Source organism: Meriones unguiculatus, chromosome 6 (assembly GCF_030254825.1).
Source record: "Meriones unguiculatus strain TT.TT164.6M chromosome 6, Bangor_MerUng_6.1, whole genome shotgun sequence".
NCBI lineage: Eukaryota > Metazoa > Chordata > Mammalia > Rodentia > Muridae > Meriones > Meriones unguiculatus.
Window position 1 is genome coordinate 100,980,323 of NC_083354.1, and position 11,483 is coordinate 100,991,805.

At 43.8% G+C, this 11,483-nt stretch overlaps 1 long non-coding RNA gene across 1 annotated transcript; it reads left to right on the top strand.

Annotated features, from left to right (window-relative positions):
* The first annotated feature begins 264 nt into the window (after positions 1 to 264).
* On the top strand, positions 265 to 2,615 carry LOC110553641 (uncharacterized). The gene is made up of 3 exons (XR_002476727.2): positions 265 to 341; positions 1,434 to 1,573; positions 1,802 to 2,615. It is a non-coding gene; the product is annotated as an uncharacterized LOC110553641 (long non-coding RNA).
* The last annotated feature ends 8,868 nt before the right edge of the window (positions 2,616 to 11,483 follow it).

The following is an 11,483-nucleotide window of genomic DNA, read 5'->3' on the forward strand; positions in this document are numbered from 1 at the left end:
ACCTCTTTTATTCTTCCTCACAGTATTCAGAAAACAAACACAAAAGGAACAATTGAGTTTTTGCGAAGAACAGTCAGTCACACATCTGTTTGAACAAGCAATAATAACCCCCCAGAGGGAAAATGCTGTACTCTGTGGTCTTGCTTCAAAAGAAGCCTGGGTGTTCTGTGACTCAAGGAGGGCATGTGGAGACAGGCAGCTGCCCATACTGGAGGCGTTGTCAACAGCTAAGAAAAGGGAACATAAGCCACAAGGAACAGGGCACTCGAGGCTCTGTGGCTGCCATTTTCTCAGAGGTGTCTATGTGAGTGAAAAACGGTGTCTCAGGAAATCTTGGTGGCGTAAGTGGTAACAAGCTAGGTCTTAAGTAGCTGTCTTGCTTGGACATTGTCTAAACATGCTGAAGTGATCTTGGGCCTGTGTCTGTGAGGAGAACTGGTGTCCAGGTTTCTTTAACACTGCCTTTCAACCTGCGCTCTGTAGACACAACTCGAGGTTGCTCATAGGACCTTTCCATCCTTCCCTCAAATGCAGTTTAAACTGAGTTCATTCTGGGACCAAATGACTTCTCCCAAAGGCTGAGATAGTGAACTCAGAAAAACCTGATTTTGCACTTTTTTAATTTTTTTTTTCATGCCTGAGAAAGGTAACTGAGGGGTATGCCATTTGTTGTGGTTGTACTTGGATTTCTGCTTTTGGTCTTTAAGAATTTCTTTTTAAGGGAGCCAGATCAGGCTTTTGGTTCTGGAAATAAATCCTACAGTGGTTCTAATTCTGGTACCCCTTTTGGATGGGGGTCAGCATCATGCAGGGTCAGGCGAGGAGGGTTTTAATGGAGGCTTTGACTCAAGCATGGAGCCCTCTGGCTGGGGAATGTAGGCAGTGGGGGTTGGTTGGTTGGTTGGTTAGTAGGTAGGTAGGTAGGGTAAGTAGGTATAAAATGGTGGGGTTCAAATTTTTTCTAAACTCATGGTAAATATATTGTAAAATAAATATGTACTAAATTTTCAGATTGGTTTGCTTGGTGTGGGGTATATTCAGCAGTATTTTTGACATTTTTTTTCCTTAGAAAATGAGGAAAAACTAAATGAATTTTATAAGTTTTGTTATAAGTTTAAATACTGAGTGGGTAAAAGTGAACTGCTGTTTGCCTAATTGGTAAACCAACACTACAATTGATCTCAGAAGGTTTCTCTGTAATCTCTCATTGGATTTGTTAAATGTATTCTTTACACGTTCAGAGTAGAAACCATTGGTTAGAACTACATTCTTTTCTTCTTATTTTAATTTGAATCCCACCCTATGAATTTTCTCCTTAGGAAATCTCTATTTGGGAGATCATGATGTCATGGTGTTTGGTTCTTTTGGTTTTGTTGTTAACACTTGTCTTCCTTCATACACAAAAGTAATTGTACTTCATTTAATCTCCGTAGTTCATCTCATTTCCAATGTTCGTGGAAGTAGCACTTCGTTGAAAGCATTGCTATAACTATTCTGCCATAGGAATACTTCTGTCTATCTGCTTTCTCATCCAAGAAATTGTCATCACACTGCTCAGGCTTCGTCTCTGATGGTGGGTGTTCCATTTTCATCCCCTACTCTATATTTCATAGAGTTGTATCAAGGCTATGAATGCAAGCCTGTAATATGGAACCAGAAGGCTGAACTTTTGAAACCTCATGTAGGATTGATGATGTTGCTGAGGCATGAAAGGCTAGTATGAGTGAGAAAAGGAGCGAGTGCATGAAGAGACTTGGTGGTGTAAAATGGATATGTATTTTTTTTTTTTTTTTACTTGCAGAGATGTGTCCCTCAATCCATACGAATGATTTTGCATCAAAGGACACGCACCTCTTTTGGAAGACTTGAGTTTTGTTCTTAGGAAGGCCGCTTTAGTTGAATGTGTTAAGTGAAATGCTTATACTTTCCTCCCCCTCTGTCAACTGCTGCGGATGCTGTATGGTGTGTGCACTCCTCTGTTATTGATCTGGAGGAGTAGAAACCTGAGCTGAAGCTGATAGGCTGAGAACACAGACTGAGCTTATGGAGTGCTTTGCAGAAGAACTTGGAAGCAGAGTTCTCCAGTGAGCTCAGGTGTCTAAAGGAGGGTGGAAGTTCTCATATCTGTTAGCTACTCTAAAGCTGTGGAAGAGAGGAAACAGGATGGGAACCTACTATAGAGGGTTCTCTGAAAGGATCCATCAAACAGTGGATAGAAGCAGGTGCTGAGATACACAGTCAAAATTTGGGCAGTGTGCAGGGTGTCTTATGGAGGAAGAGAGGGGTAGGGATAGAGGGACATGGAGGGGACAGGAGCTCCATAAGGAGACCAACAGAGGTAAAGGATCTGAGCCCAAGGGGTCCTGCAGACACTGATGCACCAACTGAGGTCCATGCATGGAGAGGCCCTAGACCCTCTGCTCAGACGTGGTCAATTGGCAGCTCAGTCTCCATGTGAATCTATGAGTGAGGAGAGAAGGGGCTGCCTCTATCATGAACTCATTTTCCTGCTCTTTGACCACTCCTCCCCCTCCCCTGTGATGCGGTCTTGCCAGGTCATGGAGGAAGAAGATCCAGGCAGTCCTGATGAGACTAGCTCTGGGCAGATGACAATAGTGGAGAACCCCCACCCCCTTTCAGTGGACAGGGGAAGGGGATGGGGGGAAGAGGGAGGGAAGGTGGGACTGGGAAGAGTTGAGGGAGGGGGGCTTCAATCGAGATATATAATGAATAAACTGTGAAAAAATAATAAAAATTAAAATTAATAAAAAAGAATGTTGTTTGCTCCATTTCTGTATCCTGTGCTTGGATGCTTTTATTCTTATTTTTTAAATAAGTGTTATCATTGTTGGACATTCTTAAATAAAACTGATTTAAATAATAAAATAATTATTATGTATAAATGTTCTGTCTGCATGCACACCTGCACGCCAGAAGAGGGCATTAGATCTCACTATAGATGACTGTGAGCCACCATGTGGTTGCTGGGAATTGAACTAAGACCTTTGGAAGAGCAGACTGTGCTCTTGCTCTTAACCTAAAAAAAAAAAAAAAAAAAAATTAAAAAAAAATTTCACTTTATTTTAGAGGCAGTGTCATACTATGTAGACACAGGGTCTTTGCATAACACATTCTTGCCTGTTGTTCCCCATCTCTGTTTTTTGAAATAACAGGCATGAATCACCATGCCCTGCTTGGGAAAACATCTTGTAGTCAATCTATTTCCTGAGATGAATGTGAGATTGGATTTATTTTTACACTGTTATGTGTTCAGAGATGTTCAGATCTGAAATTTTGGGTTGGGGGTTAGGAAGTTGGTCTGCTCCCTTTGGCCATCATCCTCGTATCACTCTTGATTCATTCTCTCAAGGTGACAGTGAGAGGACATTTTTGCTTCTTTCCTTTCCTAGACCTTACTCCTATGTCCCAAATACTGTCCATATCCAAACCTTCCCCTGCTCCTTCCACCTCCATTCTGACAGCTCTCCCTGTTTCTGGTCCCTGTTCTAAATAGACTCCCTTCCCCCAAACCCCTAACATGAGCTCAGTTGGAAAGTTCCGTTTGAGGTGGTTGAATAAAAAGGAGCTAGATGGACACAGAACAAAGGTGTGGGAAATAGAATAGGGCCTAAGAAGTGGCTCCCATCTTCTCTTCATGGTGGATCAGTCTCAGATCTTAGGGAGATGAACAACAGTGTTTATTTTCCAACAGCTCACTATTTTCCATTTGCGAACATGAAACATTTGAGATTTTCTTTCATGGTTTTGGGTGGCTGAACTGATGTCTCTTCACCACAGACACCTGAGAAAAATAAGCTCATCCTTCTTCCATAGTGAGCAGCTCCTACCTATCGCAGACACCCCCCCACACACAAAGCAATTATGATGAGTACCATATAGCTTAGTTTTAACTATTCTGCTGTGTAGTACAATCTCAAAGTTTCTTAGAGTGCTACTTGGGGATACAATCCATTTCTCTTACCTCTTGTTTCCAAAATCCGTACAGTAAATGATCAAAGTCCAATGAATTTGATTGATTTCATTTAAAATATGGAGTAATTAATATCTTCCTTCCTTATAACAGTGGGTCACATAATTTTTCAAAGTGCAGCAGTAACCAAACAAGTTTCCCCACTGTGGAGATAAAATCGTGGTTATATGTGTTTGAACACCCAGCCCAGGGCCGGCATTCTATATGTTCAAACATAGCCAGGAAATACCTTCAGACTAAGTAATATGTGGCCGTAAATGTATGCGAAACTGTCCTCAGATATTTCAAAGGGCTGGGTGTGGTGACATATACTCATTCCTACCATATTGGGAAGTAGAAGCAGGAAGACTACAAGTTCCCGGTCAACCTGGACTAACCTACTGAATTCCAGGCTAGCTGGAGTTCCCAACCCACCAAAGGAAATCAAAGGAATATCAAGAGAAATGATTGATCAGACTTTTAATTTTACATTTTATAGTACTGCAGACAAAAACTAAAGAGGAGAAAGTTCAGGAAGATAAATGTGGATTTTATAAGATTCATTTAGTCATCATCGTCACTTGACCAGAGTACATTATAGCTGTGGAAAGCGAAAAGTCAAGTAGAAAGTTTGACTACATATGAAAATTTGTTCAATATTCCCCTTTTTAGGTGGGGTCTCCCTATGTTGCCCAGGCTGGCTTAGAATTCTTTATATATTCCGGGCTAGTCTGAAACTCATGATTTTCCCAAACGATGTGATTACAGATCACTATGCCTGGCTAACAAATATTTTTTGAGTACCTGAAACCTGCAAGGTGTGCATCTTAATTTCTGTGATACTTCCAAGCAAAGTCGTTCATTTCATAGAGTCTTTGCTCTCGTGTGGGACAGGGAGGCGGCTATCAGGAAGTCAGCACACCCTAAGCATCGAGTGTCAAGAACATAAAATCACACCATGTTTTAGAAGGTGACAAGGGGTAGCGGTATGGACTACTTACGTGTAACTCGTGAGCTGTCACCGGAACTTACTGAGGGGGAAGGGTTCTCGGAAGGCTGGCTGGAAGCTTTAACCGGGAAGAGTATAGTAAAAGCTTGGCACAAAACCAAGGCAAACCTGCCCAGCACGACGAGGAGACTTCCAAGGGTTTTTCTCAAGATGTTTTAACCACTCTGCAATATTAGTTGGATATATCTGCAACATTCAATAGCACATTCTAAACTAGTCAATGTTCTGATAAAAGAAATAAGATACCTACTGGTTAGAAATAGATATTACTGGTAATACATGACTTCCTGGCTCAAATGGAGAGAGCCCACTGCAACCTGTGTGGCCCAGCGTGCTGGAGACTTCTGGGGAGTGTTATCTTAGCAGGTAGGATGGCGTCTTAGTTGCTTTTCTGTTCTGATAAGACACCATGATTGAGGCAACAGTTTCTGAGGATTCAAGTCCTTGACCATCACGACAGGGAGCATGGCAGCAGTAATCCAGGCCTGGCCCTCGAGCAGTAGCTGAAAGTTTCCATCTTGTTGCACAAGCTAGAGGCAGAGATTGCTGACTGAGAATGTGGTGAGCTTTTGAAACCTCAAAGCCCACCCCTAGGGACACACCTCTTCCAACCAGGCCACGCTTCCTAAACCATTCCAAACAGTTCTACCAACTGTGGATTGAGCATCTAAAATGTGAACCCGTGGGGGGCCTAACCATTCCAACCATCACAGTTGTCTATTTGTAGAAGGGAAGTCTGTGGCAGAGAAGCAGCAGCAGGGTTTCAAACCCTACTGGAAGGGATGAGAAGCAAAGCAAGCTTTTGTCCTTTTTGGCTCTTCTGTTTTTGCATGGTGGTATGGTTTAAATGTTAAATGTTCTTGTGGAGTTCCTGTCTTCTCCAGATCTTACTATTTCACAAGAAGAGCAATAGAACCAGAAAATTTGAACACAGGGGTCTTCCCAGAGACTCATACTCCAACCAAGTACCAGGCATGGAGATAACCTAGAACCTCTGCACAGATGTAGCCCATGGCAGTTCAGTGTCCAAGTGGGTTCCATAGTAATGGAAAGAGGGACTGCCTCTGACATAATCTGATTGGCCTGCTCTTTGATCACCTCCCCCTGAGGGGGGAGCAGCCTTACCAGGCCACAGAAGATGACAATGCAGTCACTCCTGATGAGATCTGATAGAGTAAGATCAGAAGGAAGGAGAGGAGGACCTCCCCTATCAGTGGACTTGGGGAAGGGCATGTATGAAGAAGGGGGAGGGAGGGTGGAATCGGGAGGGGAGAAGGGAGGGAGTTACACGGGGGATACAAAGTGAATAAAGTGTAATTAATAAAAAAAAAATAAAATAAATGTGAACTGTTTCCTGGAGGCTGGGGTGCTTGAACACTTGGCTTCCAGCTGGTCGTGATGTTTGGAAGGCAGTGGGACCTTTCGGGGCTGGAGCCTGTTGTAGGACGTGGCCATGGAAGCAGGTCTGGTTTATCAGTTTAGGCCTGTTTTCCTGTCTAGTCCTTGTTGCCTGGCTGCTGAGGCAACGTGACCAGCCGGCTCATGCTCCTGCAGCCCTGTCTTCCTCACCATGGTGGAGTGTGTCTGTCCTTAAGTTGTGAGCTGAATAAACCCTTCCTCCCTCGATTGCTTCTTGTCAGTTATTTGATCACAGAGTAAGGAAAGTGACATATGGTGCTGGGGATTGACTCTGGGGCTTGTTTTTCTGGGTTAGCTCTCTACCACTCTCTATAGGGGCTGACAGTACAGGTCAGGGAGGCCTTGAACCTGGGACCTTCTGCTTTTGTCTTGTGACTGCTGGGATTTCAGGCATGTGCCGCCCACATTCTAGGATTTTAGGGAGAACAATGTGTTGTAAACACAAGATACAATTTGAGTTGTATCAGAGGGCATACTGTTCAAGAATGAAAGCCAGAGGGAGGGAGAGATGAGACTTTTGTTGATCTGAAGGGGTTTGCAAACTGAGGATGGCGTCTCAAAGGCAGATGGTTGGTAGCCAAAGCTGATGCATGCTTCAGGCGCTGGCATTGAACTTCAGCTTTACGGTGTTCCTGTCGTACATAACTCACATAGGCAGCACACTCTTAGTGAATCCGGTTACTTCTGATAGCCTGCTGTGCCAAGAGCTTGTGGCTGATGCCCAAGTCGCCATCTCTCAATCACACTTTCGTTTCATTTCTAATTCTTGTTGTTTTGCTTTTCTATTTTTTAAATATTGGAATAATTTTAGATTCACAGAGAACTTGCAAACACAGTGTAAAGAGTTCCCAAATAAGCCTCCTGCATTTCCCCATTGTGCTAGCATTTCATATTTTAGGGTATTGTTTGTCAAAACTAAGGGGAACATACACTACTTATACAAGTAACTACAAGATTTTCCAATTTCTCTGTCCTTTCCATTCACATATTTTCCTATTCTACATCCCAAATAAGGACCTGGCCTTGAACAAAGTCACTGAAACCAAGGAAAAACCCAAATCTACCCTCTAGCTTCTGCTTTTGTTATGTTTTAGAGACCACGGAATCAAGTACTGCACTAGCTTTGCTGATGTTCTGTTCATAATGTTAGCGCGTGCCTGTACATTTGTCTTCTCTGTTCCTGAAGAAGTTGGAGGGAGCTCAAACAGGCAGGAACCACGAAACCTTCACTTGAGCCTATGCAAGTGCCTGATAGGTAATCGTTCAAAGGAAGGAGGCCAGAATCTCCGTCCCAGAGACATTGCTATTTTCTGAGCAGTCGTCCAAGGAAGACAAATGGCACATGGGCCCAATATGCTCTACTGCCAATCTTTTCCAACTCCCAAAGCACCCTGCTTCTTTACTCCATCAAACCTCCCACAGCCTCAGCCTGACATAGATTTGAGACTATGGCTCCAACCACATTTTGTCACCTCATGAATAGACTTTCTCAAACTCTTCCTTTCCATGATTGGCAGAGCACTTGGCTGGCAAACTGGCTCATTTGGTAAGATCTTTTTTGCCTTCCTCCATTCTGTGACAGTCTCTCAGGTTTTCTTTGTTAAAGCGATGCGTTTTGCAGAGGCTCATATGGAAACTCTCTCTTTTCTCTTTATGTGTCAGCTATTATGACTCAGTTTGCATCCTGGGCATCCAGCAGGAAGACACAGAGCCCAAGCACTTCTCCTGGCACCCATGTATGTCAACTGGTGCCACACTGGGCCACACGCTAAAGTGATGTCTTCTGGTTTCTAAAGTTATAAGCTTTCTCTTTCCTTACTGAGTCTAGGTATGGGACGCAGTTTCGAACTTCAGCATGCATTAGCGTTACCCAGAGACCTAGTTAAAAGTACCATTTTTTAGGCCCCTTTTTCACAGTTTCTGATTTAGCAGGCCATAGATAGAGTCAAGAATTTGTCTTTCTAGGTACTGCTGTTGGACCTATGGACCACGGCCTGGGGACCTAAAATACCTATTCGAGATAAAACACCCCAACAAAAGCAGTTTAAGGAAGGAGGTTTCCTTGAGCCCACAGTTCTAACTACAGAGCATCATGAGAGCAAGGAGCGGTGGCAGGAGCTTGAGGAGATTGCTCGCATCACATCCGAGGCTGAGAAGCAGAGCCACAGATGCCTGCTGACACACAGCTCCCTTCCTCCGTTTTATGCACTCCAGCATGCCCCACCCCCCCTCGCCCAGGGAATGGTTTCTTCTGCCACCACACACATGGGCTGAGAGGGAACTTCTCACACCAGTGAACACAATTAAGATAATCCCCAAGGAGTGTTCCCAGAGCTCTGTTTCCCAGGTGATCACTCTGACAATCAACACTAATCGCTGCGGTCACACCCTAAGTACCCCTAGTCTAGAGAAGTTGTTTAATTGCTGGGCCTTAGATTTGAGTCATTTCCAGACAGACACTGGAGGTATATCTGGGGAAAACTCTAGAAATATAACATACATTCCCAGGCCTAACCCTAAATTCTGATTAAGAAGGCAGGGCAGCTCACAGGAGTTGGCACATTCATTAGTGCTAACCATGGTGGGGAACCCCTGGGAACTGTTATCCCACAACAGCAGGATGAAGTCATTTGCTGACGGCCTGTGGAGAAGGCTTAGGCAGCAGCTGGTTCTAGCAGCTTCTGCTACAGGAAACCAGGGCAGCAAAGCATGGGAACCCAGCAGGTCTGAGTCACAAGCCTCAGGCCACCTGGCTCAGACTGCTCATCCTTTATTCATCCCACCAGGAAGCCTTCACATTATTGTGATTTATTGGAGCCACATGGTTTTTTAGAGACACACAGCACCAGCCAGCCAATTCCCACATCAGAGTGGATTAGCTGAAATCCTGTGACAGAAGGAATCACGGCCAATACAGCCTACCTGCACCTCAGGCTTATTTTATTGTCTAAATCTTGAGTCTTTTAGTATAGACGCATCCAGTGAAGTTGTAGGATACAGATTTTTAAAAGCAAACAGATGGTTGGGCATGGTAGTAGCAGGAGGGATAGGGTCTAGAGGGGTAGTAATGATTTTTTTACTTTTTTTGTGTCGCAGTGATAAAACACTATGACCCAAGCGACTTGGGGAGTGTAGGGTTTATTTGTCTTATACTTCTACATCACGGTCTATTGCTGAGGTAAGTCCGGGCAGAAAGCAAGCAGGAACCCAGAAGAGGCAGGGCTCAATCAGACCATGGAATGGAGGAGTGCTGCTCCTCAGGGCTTGCTCAGCTCATTTTCTTACACAGCCGAGGACCACCTGCCCAGGAATGGCAGCACTCATGTGGGCTGGGTCCTTTCCCATCAGTACTTAATCAAGAAAATGTCCCACAGGTTTGCCTACTGGCCAATCTAATGAAGACAACGCATCAGCTACAAAAAAAAAAAAAAAAAAGTTCCAAATAAGTCTAAAGGATATTTAATTCAACAAAGTCCTTATTTTAGCATAAAAAGATGTAAAACTTTTAAAACTAGTTTCTCCACATATTTCTTTGGGCCATCCTAACAAACTGCAACAACTTTGGCAGCTTTAAAGAGCAGACAGGACTAGGAGTGTTGCTAGTGTTTAGAACACAAGCTTAGCATGGAGGAGGGTGAGGGTGTCATGCCCAGCACCGGCATGGGTGTGTGTTGGCAGGGTGGTGGGGCAGGGCAGTACAGGAGGAGGGCAAGATTATGCCAACAAACAGCTTCCAGAGGCCCCGGAGCAGAGTCCGTTGCTGGGTTCTGCTTTGATGCTCTTTGGCTCATGACTTCCTGTCACTCTTCACGCACTTTTCCTCTGTCTCAAATTGTCTCCTTCCTCTTCGAAGCACACACCCGACTGTGTTTAATGTGTGGCTGAATTCACACATCTTTATGTAAAGATTCCCTTTCTAAATGAGTTCACATTTACAAGTACTCAGGGTTAGAGCGTAAACATGCGAGGGACATGATCACAGGTGTATGGAGATTTTGGTACCAGGCAGTGCCACCTGACACCTGATTGATGCCTGTGAATGGGCTAGTGCCAGTTATTCTGTTCAGCTTCCTGTCTGCCTGCACAAGGCAGGGCCAATGAAAACAGCTCAGGGCCTCCTCGAGGCTAAATTGCTATTGCTCTCGGTTGTCTTCAGTAAGCAAATGTCCAGGGATGGCCAGGCAGGACTGCACTTTCCCCAAGTTCCTTCAGGACTCTTTCTGCAAAGGCAGCCAGTGTAACAGAATCCGACAGCTCTTTGGGGTGTTGTTATCATTTTTGCTCTACCACTAATTTTGTATGAGACTTCCCTTATTTTCAATAAGTTTTAAAAAGTAATTCTGAAGGTTTTCTCTTACAGCACATTTTTGATCTAGGTACATGAAAATTACAACAGGTGGATTATATAAATGCTCAGGGGCACCTCTGAAATGAGCTTTATAAATCAGCAGGCTCACTGGCTACTTGCGTTAGCCCCAGAAAAAAGCAGACAGCAGGGATTTTCACCTTATTAATTTCCTAGTCAATTATTTTTAATTTCCTCTATCTTTCTGCCTTGCAGCACACCAAGAATAATCTTTTTAAAAATCCCATCCATAAGTGATCAACAAACTTTTATAAAAACACCAGACTTTAGCTCTTTATGTCAAATTTCTGTTGTCTTTACGCATAATTGTAAAAATGCCTTTTCTCTCTCAAGTTCTTTCTTCCTTTTGTTTTTTGGATGGGAGGATTATTTGTGTGTGTGTGTGTGTGTGTGTGTGGTGTTTTGAGACAGGGTCTCTCTATGTAACCATGGCTGTCCCGAGATTATGTAGACCAAACTTCCTTGAACTCATAGAGATCCATCTGCCTCTGCCTTTCAAGTGCTGGAATTAAAAGTATACGTCAGCATGCCTGGTAGAAATGTCTTGATGAAAAAGCTGTGGGATGAAATATGTGAGCTATGATTCCTTTAGCTTAAGAAAGGAAAGCTTACAAAGTCTTTCTGTGCGGCCCAGGCTGGCCTCAAATTCACGGCAATCCTCCTGCTATGGCCTCCCATATACTAGTATTAAATCTGTCATCTCACCTTGCTGAAAATGT